This window comes from Schistocerca piceifrons, chromosome 5 (genome assembly GCF_021461385.2).
Source record: "Schistocerca piceifrons isolate TAMUIC-IGC-003096 chromosome 5, iqSchPice1.1, whole genome shotgun sequence".
Taxonomy (NCBI): Eukaryota; Metazoa; Arthropoda; class Insecta; order Orthoptera; family Acrididae; genus Schistocerca; species Schistocerca piceifrons.
In genome coordinates, this window is record NC_060142.1 from 326,750,534 (window position 1) to 326,769,066 (window position 18,533).

General features: G+C 44.5%; 1 protein-coding gene and 1 non-coding gene across 2 annotated transcripts in view; both read left to right on the top strand.

The window, feature by feature from the left end:
* LOC124797920 overlaps positions 1 to 18,533 on the top strand; it is a 175,934-nt gene that overhangs the window by 16,035 nt on the left and 141,366 nt on the right. The window lies entirely within an intron of this gene.
* Positions 14,281 to 14,355, top strand: Trnat-ugu. The gene has a single exon. It is a non-coding gene; the product is annotated as a tRNA-Thr (tRNA).

The following is an 18,533-nucleotide window of genomic DNA, read 5'->3' on the forward strand; positions in this document are numbered from 1 at the left end:
CATGTTGCAGTAACGCTGGCCAGTCACGCTGCACGTCTTTGGTTCTTGAGCGCCAACCTGTTCAAAAACAGAATGGGCCAATGATGACCGTAGCCGTGACGCCACACCATACGGTGACACGTTCACCATACAGAGGAACGGCACGCACAGTGGCTGGAGGTGAAGATCACCACACTCGGCAGCCCTCACCAACTTCAATCCTTGCGAGAAAGTGGAAAGCAAGCTCAACACGTCTTTGTGCGTACGATATGGCTCTTGTAAGGATACCATTTCTGAATGGTTCGAAGCACCTTCCGTACAGAGAACCGCGGAATGTTCAATTGTCGTGACACGGCAGGCGCACTGCCTGACGATCGCGAATAGCGAATTGCGCGTTGTCTGCCATAGCAACAGCGATTTCATCGACCACCTGTGGTGCAACCGGTTATCGACCTATTTCCGGAGCGACGCCCGATTCTCCAGTTGATTCGAAATTCTTCGTCACGCTCCGTCCAAGAGGTGGAGAAGAGGACCCTTCCGTAATCCTTTGAGCCGGCGATTTTCTCGAAGTGCAGCTGCAGCATTACTGTTGTTTCGCTAATAGAGCTTCGCAAATAATGCCCCGCTCCTACTATGAAAACTCATGTTGACACGACAGCAAGTGCACTGTGACTGGTCATGAGTGTGAGACTACTAATCACGATGACTGATCACAGCACTTGGTGGCCATAGTTAGAACAGGACGGTGGCGCTGTGACGCATGGAAATTATGCACCCCATACTCTGGACACTAATGGTATCAAGTTTGGTACTCGTACGATAATTAGTTTCCATGTTATGGCGTGTTAAATAGGGAAAGTATAATTATAACCACGCGTTATAAAAACTTAAAGTGGCGGGAACAGAGTACCTACATCAAGATTTAAGTGAGTCTGAACGTGGTGTTACAGTCGGCGAACGAGCGATGGGACACAGCATCTCCGAGGTAGCGATGATGTGGGGAATTTCCTGTACGACCATTTCATGTGTGTACCCTGAATATCATGATTCCGGTAAAACATCAAATTTCCGACATCGCTGCACCTGCAGAAAGATCTTGCAAGAACGAGACCAGCGACAACTGAAGAGAATCGTTCAACATGACTGAAGTGCAACCCTTCCGCAAATTGCCGCAGATTGCAATGCTGGGCCAGCAACAAGTGTCAGCGTGCGAACCATTCAACGAAACATTATCGATATGGTGTTTCGGACCCGAAGGCCTACTCGTGCACCCATGATGACTGTACAACATAAAAGTTTTACGCCTCGCCTGGGCCCGTCAACACCGACATTGGACTGTTGGTGACAGGAAACGTGTTGCCTGGTCGCACAAGTCTCGTTTCAAATTGTATCTAGCGGGTGGAGCTGTACGGTTATGGACACAACCTCATGAATCCACGGACCCTGCATGTCAGCATTGAGACTGTTGAAGCTGGTGGAGGCTATGTAATGGCGTGCGTCGTGTGCAGTTGGAGTGATATGGGACCCTCGATACATCTAGATACGACTCTGACACGTGACACGTACGTACGCCTCCCGTCTGATCTTGTGCAGCCATTCATGTCCGTTGTGCATTCAGACGGACTCGAGCAATTCCAGCAGGACAATGCACCTCTCCACTCGTACAGAATTGCTACAGAGTTGTTCCAGGAACACTCTTCCGCCGGCCATCAGACACCCCAGATGTGAACATTATTGAGCATATCTGGGATGTCTTGCAACGTGCTGTTCAGACGAGATCTCAACCACTTGTACTCTTACGGTTTTATTGACAGCTTTGCAGGATTCACGGAGTCAGTTCCTACTTCAGACATTAGTTGAGTCCATGCCGCATAGTGTTGCGGTACTTCTGTGTGCTCGCGGGGGCCCTACACGATATTAGGCTCTTCAGTGTGTTATCTGTCAGAAGTACATCACCCATTTGATTCACTTGTCGTAGCGCGTATGAGTTTTCTTCCGACAATGCTCCGTTTACATACTTTCACTGGAGAATCCCTCAGTACTTCGCCATTTCTAAATATTTATGAGAATTACATATAGATTCTAATGTTCTTCTCCTCCCTCTGTCTGTCTATCTCCTCCCTGCCCCTCTCTTTGTCCATATACTCTTCCTCCACACTCTCTCTGTAACTCTCCTGCTTCCTCTCATTCTGTCCATTTACTCCTCCTCCTTTTGACCATCACCACCTACTCCTCTCACTACCCATCCCTTCGTCCCTCTGTTCTCTCCGGCTCATCCTCTCTCCTTCCTCTCTATGTCCACCTCCTTCTTTCCCCTCTCCATGTGCATTTCCCCTATATATATATATATATATATATATATATATATATATATATATATATATATATGGTGGTCCATTGATCGTGACCGGGCCAAATATCTCACGAAAGAAGCGTCAAACGAAAAAACTACAAAGAACGAAACTTGTCTAGCTTGAATGGGGAAACCAGATGGCGCTATCGTTGGCGCGCTAGATGGCGCTGCCATAGGTCAAACGGATATCAACTGCGTTCCTTTTAAATAGGAACCCACATTTTTATTACACATTCATGTAGTACGTAAAGAAATATGAATGTTTTTGTTGTACCACTTTTTTCGCTTTGTGATAGATGGCGCTGTAATAGTTACAAACATATGGCTCACAGTTTTAGACGAACAGCTGGAAACAGGTAGGTTTTTTAAAATTAAAATACGGAACGTAGGTACGTTTGAACATTTTATTTCAGTTGTTCCAATGTGATACATGTACCTTTGTGAACTTATCATTTCTGAGAACGCATGCTGTTACAGCGTGATTACCTGTAAATACCACATTAATCCAATAAATGCTCAAAATGATATCCGACAACCTCAATGCATCCGGCAATACGTGTAACGACATTCCTCTCAACAGCGAGTAGTTCGCCTTCCGTAATGTTCGCACATTAATTGACAATTCGCTGACGCATGTTGTCAGGCGTTGTCGGTGGATCACGGTAGCAAATATCCTTCAACTTTCTCCATAGAAAGAAATCCGAGGACGTCAGATCCGGTGAACGTGCGGGCCATGGTATGGTGCTTCGACGACCAATACACCGGTCATGAAATATGTTATTCAATACCGCTTCAACCGCACGCGAGCTATGTGCCGGATATCCATCATGTTGGAAGTACATCGCCATTCAGTCATGCAGTGAAACGTCTTGTAGTAACATCGGTAGAACATTGCGTAGGAAATCAGCATACACTGCACCATTTAGATTGCCATCGATAAAATGGGGGCCAATTATCCTTCCTCCCATAATGCCGTTCCATACATTAACCCGCCAAGGTCGCTGATGTTCCACTTGTTGCAGCCATCGTGGATTTTCTGTTGCCCAGTAGTGCACATTATGCCGGTTCACGTTTCAGCTGTTGGTGAATCACGCTTCGTCGCTAAATAGGACGCGTGCAAAAAATCTGTCATTGTCCCGTAATTTCTCTTGTGCCCAGTGACAGAACTGTACACGACGTTCAAAGTCGTCACCATGCAATTCCTGGTGCATACAAATATTTTACGGGTGCAACAGTTGTTGATGTAACATTCTCAACACCGACGTTTTTGAGATTCCCGATTCTCGCGCAGTTCGCCTGCTACTGATGTGCGGATTAGTCGGGACAGCAGCTAAAACACCTCCTTGGGCATCATCATTTGTTGCTGGTCGTGGTTGACGTTTCACATGTGGCAGAACACTACCTGTTTCCTTAAATAACGTAATTATCCGGCGAACGGTCCGGACACTTGGATGATGTCGTCCATGATACCGAGCAGCTTACATTGCACACGCTGGTTGGGCATTTTGATCACAATAGCTATACAACAACACGATATCGACCTTTTCCGCAGTTGGTACACGGTACATTTTAACACGGATAATGTATTACGAAACAAATACCGTCCGCACTGGCGAAATTTTACGTGATACCACGTACTTATATGTTTATACCTATTACAGCGCCATCTATCACAAAGCGAAAAAAGTAGTCCAACTAAAACATTCATATTTATTTTCGTACTACACGAGTATGTAATAAAAAATGGGGGTTCGTATTTTAAAAAATGCAGTTGATATCCGTTTGACCCATGTCAGAGCCCTCTAGTGGGCCAACCACAGCGCCGTCAGGTTTCCCCCTTCAAGCTAGACAAGTTTCGTTCTTTGTAGTATTTTCGTTTGATGCTTATTTCGTGAGATATTTGGCCCGGTCACTATCAAGTGACCACCCTATATATAAGGTACGGGGGAAATGAACATGGAGAGGGAAAATAAATATGTATTAATATGTAGCCTTTTTCTGTCCGGACGTTTATTAGAGTATCATGCGAAACTTTGAATTAAATCATTCAGGAGCTTCTCGATAATCTTTGAAGTATTGTTACCCTTGATGTAGCACACAAATATTAATAAACTAAATATATTTAAAATGTGTAGCTCGTGTCAGTCCGAACATTTATTAGAGTATAGTGTAAGCAATTGAAACAAATCAGTCAAGAGCTTTTCGAGATTCATGCTGACATCATTTCCCACCAATGTAGTATGAAAATATGGTATCCAGAAATTTCTATTGCAAACTTCTAGGAGTTAGTACATAACACTTCTAATATAGGTATGTTAGGTAACAAAAGGGAAATTCATTTATAAGTACATTTGATGTATTAACAATGATAAATTATGTGTTTACATTATTCCAAAGCCAAAACAAACCAGCATGCTGTATGTGCTGAACAGAACTGATGCATTACAACAGTGGGTTGATTTGGCTACCATCAACGTTGTTACACACGTGTACCTACGAAGCATGTTCTAGTCTACACTCTTCATCCCAACTGGTAGTAATTTCGGATGTAGCGTCCAGAACTCATGGCAGCAGAACTTCCCCTATTTCTACAGCAGTGTCGTAAACAAAACCTTGCAGGCGACCCCACAAGAAGTGTCCATAGGAATTAAAGCCAGCAATCGTGGCGGCCACGCCATTGGACCAACTCCGCCTATCCATCTTTCATCATATAGTTTGCTGACATGTCTCGAAACAGCACGTAGGAAGTGATGTGGTGCACCATCATGCTGAAATCTCATTTCCTGACAGATCTTTGGTGGCACAGATTCCAATAATGGGACCAATACGTTCTGTAGGAAGGTGAAGTATGCAGGACCAGTTAGGCGAAGCGGAAGGATGTATGGCCCAATGACATGGGCATCCGGAATACCTGTCTATACGTTAATATCAAACTGAAAGTGATGATGAAATCCCTGAAGGATTTTCGTCTCTCCAGACATGACTATTTCGCGAATTCAGAACACAGTCCTTAGTGAACTTAAATTCATCTGTGGTCAGAACTCGACGTGGAAACAAGGGTGTCACTGGCACTCACTGCACAGGCAATCGTTCGAGAACTCGTCGACAGTCTCTTCAGCATGATGCTGTGCATCTTCCTCAGATCTGGGCTTGTAGCGTTGCCATGGAGCACGACAGCCCTGTTTCCTTACCATCCCCCACCCCAGGGGGCTCACAGTTCTTTCGTGAATTGGTGTCTGGCGCACACAGGGCCCCAAGTTATTGCACCCCATTCTTCCTTCCTGGACTGAATTTCCATCTCTGTGCCCCACCCTCACTGCCCTCGCTGTTCCTCCTCCGTCCCCTCCTTGCTCTCTCTACGTGTTTGTACTGCCGTTGACCTGGCTTCCTGTATTCCATGCGGTTTGCTTCTCCTTGCCTTTTCAGTTTCGTCTTCATTTCCGGTGCTTCTGATCTTCCTTTGTAGTCTGACCTCTACTTCTAGATTTTCTCTCCATAGTGGAAGAACTCTCTCCCTAGCTCCTACGGCGAGGATTCCTCTGCCCATTCCTTCTCCCTTCCTTCTGTTCTGTAACCCCCCTGTGCCCCACTAGGTTACCAGCACATGTAGCCAGTCTGTGTGGTGGGGCTGTTATGTGTCGTTCTTACTGTGGTTGGACTGCGCCCACAAAAATGTGGCCGCTCTCCTACGCCATCTCTTCGATTGGCAAGGGATCATTGAATGCTACTGCAGCCTTCTCTTCCGTGTTTACACACTTGGAGGAGGGCCAGGTTCGACAGCTTGTTGGAGGGGAGGGGGGGGGGGGGGGAACACTTGCCGCACCACCTGCTCTGTACTAGGACCGAAAGGGACACATTCACCGCCAAAAAGGCGTTTTTGTTTTTGAAAATCATGAAGACAAGTTTGGTGAAGTGGAGTCTCTCAGTAAGATGTGGTCGCGTTACCTGTTGATCAAAACTTTGTCTCTTTGTCTGCCACACAGTCTGCAGCTCTCCATGCTTGTGATTATCTTGCGCGACGTCCCGGTGTCCATTACACCTCACCAGTCTTTGAATATGGCCCAGGGAGTCAGTTTTCATTGGGACTTCATCCTTCAAACGGATGAGGAACTCTGGGCAAATCTGGAACGACAAAGGGTTAAATTTTTCCGAGGTGTGGACAAAAGTTATAAGGACAACCACACCAACACTGGCGCTTTTATTTTGGCTTTCGATGGAGATATCCTCCAAGGGAAGATCAATATTATGTGTTTTTGGTGTGCTGTAAGGCTTTCTGTCCTTGCATTTTTGGTACATGTCTTCCCAATTTACGCCAGTCCTTTTGCATTTTGGGCACATGTCTTCCCAATTTACGGCAGTCCTTCTATATGGTTGCTGTGAACACCTACTCCATGAGAGGGGCCCATGTGTTCCACCACCTGTGTGTGTAAATTGTCACGACCATCACTCTCCACATTCACTAGATTGCCTGGCTTCTAAGAAAGAAAAGAAGATACAATAATATAATCTCTGGACCGTTTATCTTACGATAAGAATCAGCAGAAAATTGACCGACTTTATCTTGTGTCAATGACTTCTTCTTTTGCCTCTGCTACATCCTTTCCCTGTCCTCCCCTTTCCTTACCCCAGTCCCATTCCCCTCTCCTCTCCCCCCTGCAGTTCCCGCGCCTTCCCTTACAGGTGCCACTCCCCTTCCTGTGCCGAAGAAACACTCCCTTATTCGGCATCTGCTGGTGATGGGCTTCCGGCGGCGTGTGCACGTTGATTTGTATGGATATTGTTATTATGCAGATCCCAGTTTGTACCCCACTGGAAGCAATTGCTGTTTGGGAGCACTTTTACTTTGCATCATATTTTGCAATTTGTCTTCCTCCTGACAGGCCATCTACATCTTCTATCCTTAGTGTCCTCCTTCAGCAACTCTGCAACTCTCTCCTCCATTTCTCCTCCTTGGAGATTTTAAATCCCGTCACCCTTTGTGGGGCAGCGCTTCTTCATCTAGTCAGGAGCTCCTCACTGGCCAGTTTCTTGCAGACCTTGGCCTTTGCCTTCTTAATGACGCTTCCGCTATTCATTTCAGTGGTGTGCATGCCAATTTTTTTACCATTGATCTTCCGTTCTCTTCCCTTCCTCGTCTTCCTTGCTTACACTTGATTCTCTTGCTCCTTTTCTACCTCTCACTGACCAAATTACTACACTAGGCTTTCCATCGTCCTGATTGACCCATATATGACTTTCAGGTCGTGTTTCCACCTTGTTTGTCAGGTTTATTGGTGAAGTCGACCTTGATTTGTCTGACAAGATAATCCACACTGCTGGCATTGCCGTTGCCTGCTTAGTGGGCCCCATTTTCCATCATCCATTTCCGTGGTGGAACATGGCCATTGGCAGCACTATCTGTGATCGTCGTCGTGGCTTGCAGCATCTTAAGTGGCACCTGTCCTCCGCCGGTGTTATTACTTTGAAACTTCTTGGCGGCAAAGTCTGTTACTTAATCAAACGGAGCAAAGATGTGTGTTGGGAACACTTCATCTCCTCTCTAGGTTCATCTATTCCTTTATCACAGGTGTGGGCTACACTCTGCACCCTCCAATATTGTCAATGACAGTCTTCCTTTCCGGGCCTTGCTCTTCCAGGTGAACTTTGTACAGATCCATCAGTTCTCATACAATACCTCAGGACCCATTTTGCGACGACGCAGTCATCGGCTTCCTATCCAACTGCCTTCCTCCTCTGGAAGCAGAGGGCTGAAGCTTCCAATTTATGTTTTACCCATTGACAGACAGAATCCTACAATGAACCTTTTACTGAATGGGAGCATCTTCTGGCTCTCTCTTCTCTCCATGATTGAACTCCTGGTTCTGATTCAATTTATAACCAAACCACACTTCAATCGTCCACAACACTACTATCTCCTCCAAGTGTTTAACCATATTTGGCTCCAAGGCATTTTCCCCTCTCAATGGATGGACAGTATTGTCCTTCCAGTCCTTAAGCCTGGCAATAATCCGTCTTCTCTTGATAGTTACCGACCCATTAGACTGACCAATGCCCCTGCAGATTACTAGACTGGATGGTGGCTCGTTGGCTCAATTTCGTCGTTGAATCTTGGGAGCTTTAATCTTATTAGCAGTGAAGCTTTCAAGGGGGATGGTCTCCAATTGACGATCTGCTTTGATTGGAAACTGCAGTTCGCATGTCTTTTCTCAGCACTGCCACCTTGTCGCAGTTTTATTCAATCTTCATAAAGCCTACGTCACAGCTTGGACCCATTACATCCTCCTTATGTTCTATGAATGTGGTATTTGTGGCCTCTGCCAGACTGTTGGTCTTCCCTGCTCTGTATGTGGATGATTTCTGTGTTTGTGGTAGCTCTCCATCAGTGGCTTCTGTGGATCGATAGCTCCAGGGAACCACCTGGCGCACCTCGACGGGGACACTCTCACAGAATTTTCAATTATGTCCCCTAAAGTCGAGGGTGGTGCGTTTCTATCATCGTAATATGGTCCTTCGTGATCTAGAGCTCTACCACGATGCCTAGTGAATGACCACAGCCCCCAGTTCCTTCTCTTGGGTCTTCATTTTGACAACAAGCTAACTTAGCTGCCCCGCATCCATCATATGAACGTTGGCTGTTTGTGTAAACTCAACGTTCTTCGCTTCCTTGCCCACTCTTCATGGGTGAAAACTGTTTGACTGTTCTCTACCTTTACCTGGCTTGGTTCTGTCATCTCTGGACAATGGTTGTGAATTTTTGGATCGGCTGCCCCTACCACGCTGCTCTGCTTGGACCTGGTTCACCATCTTAGTATTGGCTGAGCAGCTGGTGTCTTTCACACTAGCCCTGTTGACAGTCTTCTGGTTGATGCTGGAGTCTCTCCCCTTTCGATGTGGCAGTACCAGCTCTTGGTTTCCCATGGCATTACTACCTGCTCTTCGCCTGATCATCCCTCCAATTGTATTCGTTTTGCAGCTTTGGCCATCATTGCCTACCCTTAGATTGGTTTATAGGCTGGATTTGGCCTCACTTCTCTCTGCCATGACTTCCATCTCCCCTCCCTGCCCTCTTCCCATGTTCTTTCCCAACCACCCTCCTCCGCTCCTTGGTTAGTTCTCCAGCTGGGGATTCGTCTTATGGGAATTTCATGATGCACTGTTTTTTCACGAATGACTCTAATTCTGTTGATCATGTCAAACATGCTTTCGCATCATTTGGTGGCATAGAACACCATCTCATGCCTACCAAATGTTGTGTGTTTGCTGCAGAACTGATGGTGAAGTTTCGGGCCCTTTATTTTATTAAATGATCCTCCCTTACCTGAATTTTATTATGTATGAATGGCCTTCGGGCTATCGCTTTTCCTGCCACCCCTTGCTCTATGCCATCCACGATGTTCTCACAGATCTTGTCGATGCTGCTTATTTGGTTGACTTCCTTTGGGTTCTTGGCAGCTTAGGTATTCCACGTAATGAACTTGCTGAGGGTGGCCACCTATCCCCCATTCTGTTTAACCTGTCTGGGGATGGATTTGTAGTTTTAAATCAAACCTCTTCTTGCTGAGCTGTGGGCTGACTCTTGGGATGCAAACCCCCCCCCCCCCCCCCTGTTCAATAAACTTCGCGTCGTCAAGGATACTCCCACCATTTGGCGTTCTTCCCTGTACTCTTTCAGTGGTTATCTACCATTCTTTGCGTCTTCGTATTGCCCATACTAGGTTGCCCCATGGGGTTTTACTCCACTATGAACCGTCCTCCCCCCACTCCCTTTTGTTTGTGCGAACCTCCACTTACAGTGATCTATATTTTAGCCCTTCACAGTAAATATGCCCTCCTGCCTTCCTTGTCTTGGATGTTAGAGATTGATCCACGCATGGTTATGTCCGTCTTCAATTTTCTTTGGAAAAATGGTTTGTACTCTCAGGTATAAGTCCTTGAATTTTCCTCTGGAATTTGAGTGCCTCAGTTAGCGTAGGCGCTAGTTGTGGAGGCCTTGATCTTGCATCCAAACCAGCCAGGTTCTCCCCGCTTTTGCCCTATATCTTGTCTGGTCTGTTGAGCTCTTTTTTTTTCTTTTCTTGTGCCTTTTTCCTCTGGCGTCGTCCGCGTTGTATCGCGATAATGGCATTGTGTGGGTGTCGGGACAGTTCGGTGGCTGTGCTGGTGCCATACCACACACAACGTTTCCGGGGCACCCCTGCTGTACCCGTTTCCACATCCACCCCCTCCTGCTCTTTCCTGTTCCTGCTGCCCTGTCGTCCCTTTGCCCTCATTGTTGTACCTTATCCCTTCCCCTTGACTATACTGTGCTCTCTGTGTGTTCTTCCCTTTATTTATGAACGGTGACGTCGTTGTTTCGTCTCCCTCCCCCAAATCAACCAACTAATCTGCCTCCTCACGGTGAAAGTACCTGTTTCCCAGAGCCACTGCGTAACTTGTGTGAGATGGCGTGCTACGTTGCGAAGACGCTCGTATTACAGCATACTAGCCACTCCTCGGTTACCTCGAACTTCGCTATTGACAAGGAGCATCTCTATGTATACCGATAACGTGTACCGTACCGTGTTTACTATATCGGAGGAGCACAGGCACTGCATAGGTTTCATAGTAAGGCAGACGTTAAGTGACATCAAGTGTCCGTCTGAGGTACGTCTGATCTGAAACCGTCGCAGAACAAGAACGTTACATTTCCTGACATGGATTCCTATTCAAAATATTATGTACTCACTCTCCTCTACAAGTTCTAGGAGTTTGTTATGAGAATTTTCTAACACCCTGTGTGTTTATTATAAATACATTGAAAAAACATGTAGCCTATGTCTGCCCGAACGTTTATTAGGTTATCGTGTATAAATCTGAAGTAATTCGGTCAAGTACTTTTCTAAATTTCTAATAACAATCTTAAACAGCGACTTGTCTTTATATAGTGGTGTGGATCACTGTGTCCCATGTCCGCAAGTCGCCAGATACCTCTTAGTCCCAAGTTGGACAGTGCTCATAACGTTTTGGCCATAAGTCAGACGGTATTTTGTTTGTTCTGTTCCGTTGCTAAAAATATACAAATAATGATATGCACTCTAGTGGCCGCTCGACACACCACGTCATGAGTGCAGCACTTCACTGACCGTAGATATGATTTTCGTCATGTCTGAGATTCCAGTCAACACCTCTGCATAAATATGCAGACATATAGAACAAGGATTTAGAATGTTAATGACGTTTTTTGTATAATAAACCCTTAAGAGTTTTGACACAAATCATTCGGAGCATTGATTTTCAGCACATCCTCTCCAGTATAGATATAAGCTTCATTACAGTACTGTCACGATAAGGTAATAGAGGCATTATGGCACATTTTGGTAGAATGTATGTTTGAAACAGAATTCAGTTTTATTGCACAATCAGATGGACAGTGAGTTTTGAAATGCGCCTCGTGACAGCCTTGTGGTGGAATCAAACATCTTTTTAATGGATTGTAAGCTATAGATGTAATACGAAGTATCATTTAGATGAAGCACATTTAGCTTGAGCGTATAGCGACTCGGGGAGCCCTTACACGGACAGGGCAATTACACACGAAAACAATTTAGCAGATGAAATGTTAACAGCGCAAAAAAACTATCCGAGGAGGATAAAGTGATAACGAGCTAAGCGCCGAAATGGTAGCAAGTTGTTTCATTCCCTCCAGGAGATTTATCTCAGCTGTTACACCAACGGTGTTATTTGTATGAGAAGTAAATAAACGTTTGTTCCATTAGTGAGTGGAACGAAAAAGGTTTACTGCGAGAAGGCTCTTTCTTTTTGGTTGCAAGTGTTTTTAATCTTCCCAGAATAAAATGTATATGATATCAAAGTTTACGGCCCGTTATATCTTGGCTGGTGGAGCCTCGCAGCAAACTAACAGTGTATCGGGACCAGTTGCATCGATAGAAATTGGTAACAACTCAAACAGAATATCAGATTACTTTTCGGGAACCCGGGCACCGTCAGCTGCCTTTTGTAAACGCACTTTGTAGAGATAAAACGGCCATACCTCACGATTTCTAGGCCTACGCTCCTTCTGGTTTTGCAACACTGAATTTCTTGCTGACGCTGAATTTCAAAATCATCTTTTCAAATGGATGGAGACTCCTTTAAAGAGAGCTGTCAGAAACTGATTCATTTACTCCTGTTAACAAATTCAAATTTCAATTGGGATGATTGTAATGTGTGTTACTATAAAAGGGCATCGCGTTCATCGTGTTAGACAGTGATCTTAAAGCAGTCAATTAAAAGCTTTTTTAAGTAATCCTTCAGGTGTAGTAGAATATTAGTGGATGAGAAGCAAAACTGTATTGTACTCGGATAAAAATCTCTTTAAGCTATTCCATTCTAATCTTTTCCATTCCGTTCTGTCGTTTCCCCATTCAGCAAAATCAGGCATGCAGTTGGGATAATGGTAGTCACCATGATCGGGGTAATGGTACGCAGCATGTGCAATGGCCATCACTGCCCTAATAATATCCATTATGCATTCACTGAAAAACATTTTGTGCTGCAAGATAAATTTAATACTCTAACATGAGGTCATTATAATGTATGATGGACTACAAAATGGGTAGCTGGAAGCATAGCAACCTTCGTGTCTCTCATGGTCAGATGTCTGTTATTACTGTTCAGTACTGCTGTCTAGAAAACATATTTCAGCAGTTCCACCTAGCCAGAAGTTTTTGTTACTGGTATGGACAACGAGAAAGAATTTGATGAATCAACAAAAAACATTTGCTGGTGGTACGCTTGCTGTACTAAATGTATTTCAATCATGGAACGTAGATCGACGAGTGGTAAACTAGCTGAAATTGCTTTTTGTGAAGATAATATGCTGTAGTGTCGATGTCATCCGAGTAACATTTTTTACTTTGGCAGTTTGCTTCGACAAGTGCAGTTTAAGCTGTAAATTATATCAGCAGTAATGCCCATGTGAGTTTTGCCATGTTATGGAATCGATTTTTATGTGTTTTATTTGTAGTACTAAGATCAAACGATGGTCATCAATTAATCTATAACTTATTTCAGATGTGTAAAAAGGACCCTGTGTACTTTAATAGGTATTAGAGACAACTCAAGTGTGTGATTTGTGCCTGCAAAGAGGGGTACAAAGATCAATCAGTGGTCATCAGCAAACGCTGCTGGCTAATCTGTAAATTTTATCAGTAATTGCAATATGAAAGGCATGTGTATTTAAAAAAAAATCTTATATTACAATTGGTGCGCACTGAAAAATTATCGTCTCTGACATGGAATGACATATAGATGAATGACGAGATCACCCCTGACTGTGCGCCAAAAATGAAATAAATCGAGATATTCTCCTCGCTGACATGAAGTGACAGGCAGACGACTAATCAGATCGCCCCATACTGGGCGCCGAAATGTAGTCATCGAGAACTCTTTTGATTTGTTGCATAAAACTAACATGTAAATTACTAATTATGCTGTCCCACATTGGAAGCCAATAAGTAAGGGACATGAATAATTAAGTGAAATTTGAGAGTGTGAGGGTATGAGATTAATGGATTGATAAGCGATGAATGAAACATGAAATAACTGCGTTTATTTCAATACCTTTTCCGTAAACACAAAAAAATCGAAGTTTCAGGGCAATTTCGATAAGCCATGGACACGACTGAATTATTAAGGGGAAGGAGGTGGGAATATATCACCTCACCATTGCTCATAGCCATTATCATGCGGTGACGGCGGCAGGCGCTGGGAAGGTACGGCGCGTCACCTCAGAGCTGTGCGAGATTAGAATACGAGTAGAAACAGAGGACAGTGCGACTGCAGGGACTATCTCGCGCACGCCTCCCACGAGACCCACATTCTCACCTTGTATGTCCACACACTACATTAGTATGTGGGTCTCGCGAGAGGCATGCGCGAGATAGTCCCTGTGTCGCACTATCCTCTGTGCCCTCGGTGGCTCAGACGGATAGAGCGTCTGCTATGTAAGCAGGAGATCCCGGGTTCGAGTCCCGGTCGGGGCACAATTTTTCAACTGTCCCCGTTGATATATATCAACGCCTGTCAGCAACTGAAGGTATTAATATGATTCTAATTTCGTTCTAGACTGCTGCAGGTAATCAATGGTGTCTGTTCTTCCGGACACATTACGAAAGAACAGACACAATGTCCATATAAGTATATCAGAGCTATGCGGTGGTCAAATGGCTGCTGTCCGCCGTGTCCCGGCCTTGCGGCAAAGCCCAGACAGGACTTCACGTTGACTCTTTGCTGTGAGCTGCGTGGCTGTAGCTTCCATATCACGGTTTCTGGAGGCAGATGGATGGGAGAGGCACCATGTCCTCCCCCTTCCACCCTGTCTCACTGACTATCCCTTCATTTCTCCTCCCTTTGCTAAGCTCAACGGCTCCTTCAAATTTTCCGCCTCCTGGTGGTGTCATATTCAGATAAAAATTTGCGATTCTGCCCAATGATTGACCGCCGTTTCATGACCACATCTCCCTGTGCTGGGTGGAGCATTCCTACCTTGTGAGTGCCGCTGTGTGATTCGAGAATTGGCGTCTTTCTCAAATTTTCACTGCAAAGTTTGATCGCACGCTGTTACAATGTTTTCCTGCGTTCCTACGTTACTGTGAAAGCAACTACACGACATTTCTTTGCAAAAGGAACCATCAATAAAATAGCCTTAGCTTGAATTTTAGGAGTGATTATAACACTTGGCAAGCACCATACTACTGTTTAGATGTGAAAATATTTTTACGAGAGTAGTACACCTATAAAAATGTGTTAAATACAATCATAAAGAAACTGGCACTGTTTATTTGATTGAGTGTTTGCCTGGTTAGAATAGTATTTTGGTCAACTCATGTGTTCTACTCTTACAAGCTTGGTCTGGACAGTTTTGCTGCAGTGATTCATTTAGTCCTACACGTGTTGACCTGTCTGTTAATCATATTACTTTTTAGTTACGCGTGTGTCACAATGTAAATAGCTTTATGGTACTTAATTTTTGAATGTCTTAGGCACGAATTGTTACGTGTGTGTGTGTGCGGTTGTGTGATGCTAGCGTAATTTTTAAGGTACTATTTGAATCAGCATTGTGACAGTTGCAAACACCATAGAACAGTTTAAATGTGGAACGTAATTAATTTGAGAACCGTTGTGTCTTACACAATGCTTGGTACAAAATTTGAAGCGTGGTCGTACAAGTACTCCCATCTGTTGGCGAAGAACAGCATAAAGTGCCAGCTTATACACTATGTAATCAAAAGTATTCGGACACTGGATGAAAATGACTTACAAGTTCGTAGCGCCCTCCATCGAAAATGCTGAAATTCAGTATGGTGTTGGCCCACCCTTAGCCTTGATGACAGCTTACACTCTCGCAGGCATACGCTCAGTCAGGTTCTGAAAGGTTTCTTGGGGAATGGCAGCCCATTCCTCACGGAGTGCTGCACTGAGCAGATGTATCGATGTCGGTCGGTGAATCCTGGCACGAAGTTGGCGTTCCAAAACCTCCCAAAGGTGTGCTGTAGGATTCATGTCAGGACTCTGTGTAGGCCAGTCCATTACAGGAATGTTATTGTCGTGTAACCACTCCGCCACAGGCCGTACATTATGAACAGCTGCTCGATCGTGTTGAAAGATGAAATCACCCACCCTGAATTGCTCTTCAACAATGGGAAGCAATTAGGTGCTTAAAACATCAATGAAGGCTTGTGCTGTAATAGTGCGAAGCAAAACAATAGGGTTGCAGGCCCCCTCCATGAAAAACACGACCACACCATAACACCACCGCCACCGAATTTCACTGTTGGCACAACACACGCTGGCAGATGACATTCACCGGGCATTCGCCATACCCACACCCTGCCATCGGATCGTCACATTGTGTACAGTGATTCGTCACTCCACACAATGTTTTCCACTGTTCAGTCGTCCTATGTTTACGCTCCTTACACCAAGTGAGGCGTCGTTTGACATTTCCCGGCGTGATGTGTGGCTTATGAGCAGCTTGAAATCCAAGTTTTGTCGCTTCCCGCTATAGTACTTGCAGTGGATGAAGATGCAGTTTGGAATTCCTGTGTGATGGTCTGATTAGATGTCTGCCTATTACACATTACGACGCTCTTCAATGGTCGGCAGTCTCTGTCAGTCAGCAGACGAGGTCGGCCTGTACGCTTTTGTGCTGTACGAGTCCCTTCACGTTTCCACTTCACTCCCACATCGGCATCAGTGGGCCTAGAAATGTATAGGAGTATGGAAATCTCGGTTACAGACGTGACACCCAATCACCTGACTCCGTTCGAAATCTGTGAGTTCCGCGGAGTGCCCTATTCTGCTGTCGCACGATGTCTATTGCCTGCTGTGGTGTCTGATATGGCGTGCCTAGCAGTACGTGGCAGCAAAATGCACCTAACATGAAAAACGTAAGATTCTGGTGGTGTCCGGATACTTTTGATCACATAGTGTCTGTCACATTTTGCAGTTGTGTGAAATAGCTCTTGAAGTAACATTCATCTTTGGTAACCACGTGTTGTTAGTTCATTAATTACACTTCATGTTGAAATGTTGGCTTTTAACTATTTGTGACAAATTTGTTTTACACCCGCTCTCATATTCCATAACAAACGTTTTCAGTTTCTAGATGTGGAATGAAATGCACTGAAGATATATTATGGTTTTAGAAAGAAACGTTGTATCGTTCTTTAAAAAAATATAATAATAAACTTCACGTTTGCGTTGAATCATTGTCAGATCTGTGGAATGAGTACTGAACTCGAATTGTCGTACCGAGCGAGGGGCGCAGTTGTTAGCACACTGGACTCGCATTCGGGAGGACGACGGTTCAGTCCCACGTCCGGCCATCCTGATTTCGGTTTTCCGTGATTTCCTTAGACCACTTCACGCAAATGCCTGGATGGTTCCTTCGAAAGGGCACGGCCGATTTACTTCCCTAATCCAAGCTTGTGCTCCCGTGACCTCGTTGTCGATGGGACGTTAAACAGCAATCTCCTCCTCCCTCATCCTCCTCCTCCTCCTCCTCCTCCTCCTCCTCCTCCTCGAATTGTCGTGTTGCGTGTTGTTAGCAAAATTTTACACGAATTGATTGGGACATGCAACCCCCAATAACAATAAAAGGACATTCACTGCAAAATGCATTCAGCTCATTAGGCACTGAATCATCTAATCCTGTTCAAAACTGATAACTTTGGACCCTGTGCACATAAAAAATAAATTAAATTGTCTTAGCTCTAGAGCAGCAACGGTGGAACGCGCTATATTCTGGCCTCTCGTGAAAAAAATATAAATGCTAGCAACAGGGTCAGCAGTCTGCAATGCTGGCCATAATACTTTGAAGTTCACATGAAGTTCTTTTGGCCGATGGACGAGAACATTTAAGAAAATCCAACTTCTTTAACACCGTGCTGATTATGGTGAATTACTAACAATGAGATTTTTAGCGAAATTATGTTGCAAGTTAAGTTTGGCTTTCAAAAACATCTGGGAATTGAAGTAACAATTGATTCACAAACAATGAGATTTAAACAACATGTATTATCTATCCTCGGCAAAATAGTATAAATGCAAATCATCAAATTACATATAGCTGTATTAACAAATCTTGGAAGCATTACGAAAGTGAAATATCTTACTAGCTTTTTTATCAAAACAGCTTACATACAATCGGGGGTTACTCTACAATTACAAATTATCAGCAAACTCGTCTATACTAACGCGCAGGCAAAAACAAGTATCATAGTTATTTAACATCTTTACCTTTTTTGCACGACGACTTCCGCTTCCGTACATGAATTAATATAACACTTGGTGGCTTCACACAGTGCACCGCAGAAACTGCCTACTCCATCGTTTTTCCCTCACAGACCGCTACCTACAACTGTGACCCGGCGCTCTCTTACTCCAACACTACAGTCTGACACGAGAAGCCGTATCTTTGGCTCTGTGGTCTCGCACAGTCAACGATCCGCATTATCGAGCCTATCAGAGACATTCATCGTTTATAGTATACTAGTTTCATTTTAATTTGTTAGTATTCTTACCGTATTCTGGGGACACATAACAAGCGTCCTCAACAGACTCCTTTCAGAATCCTCTGGCAGGTTTCAACAAATTTGACACATATTTTGAAGTACCTTGTCCAGCAGATGTGTGGGAAATTCATCTAACTCTGTCGCCT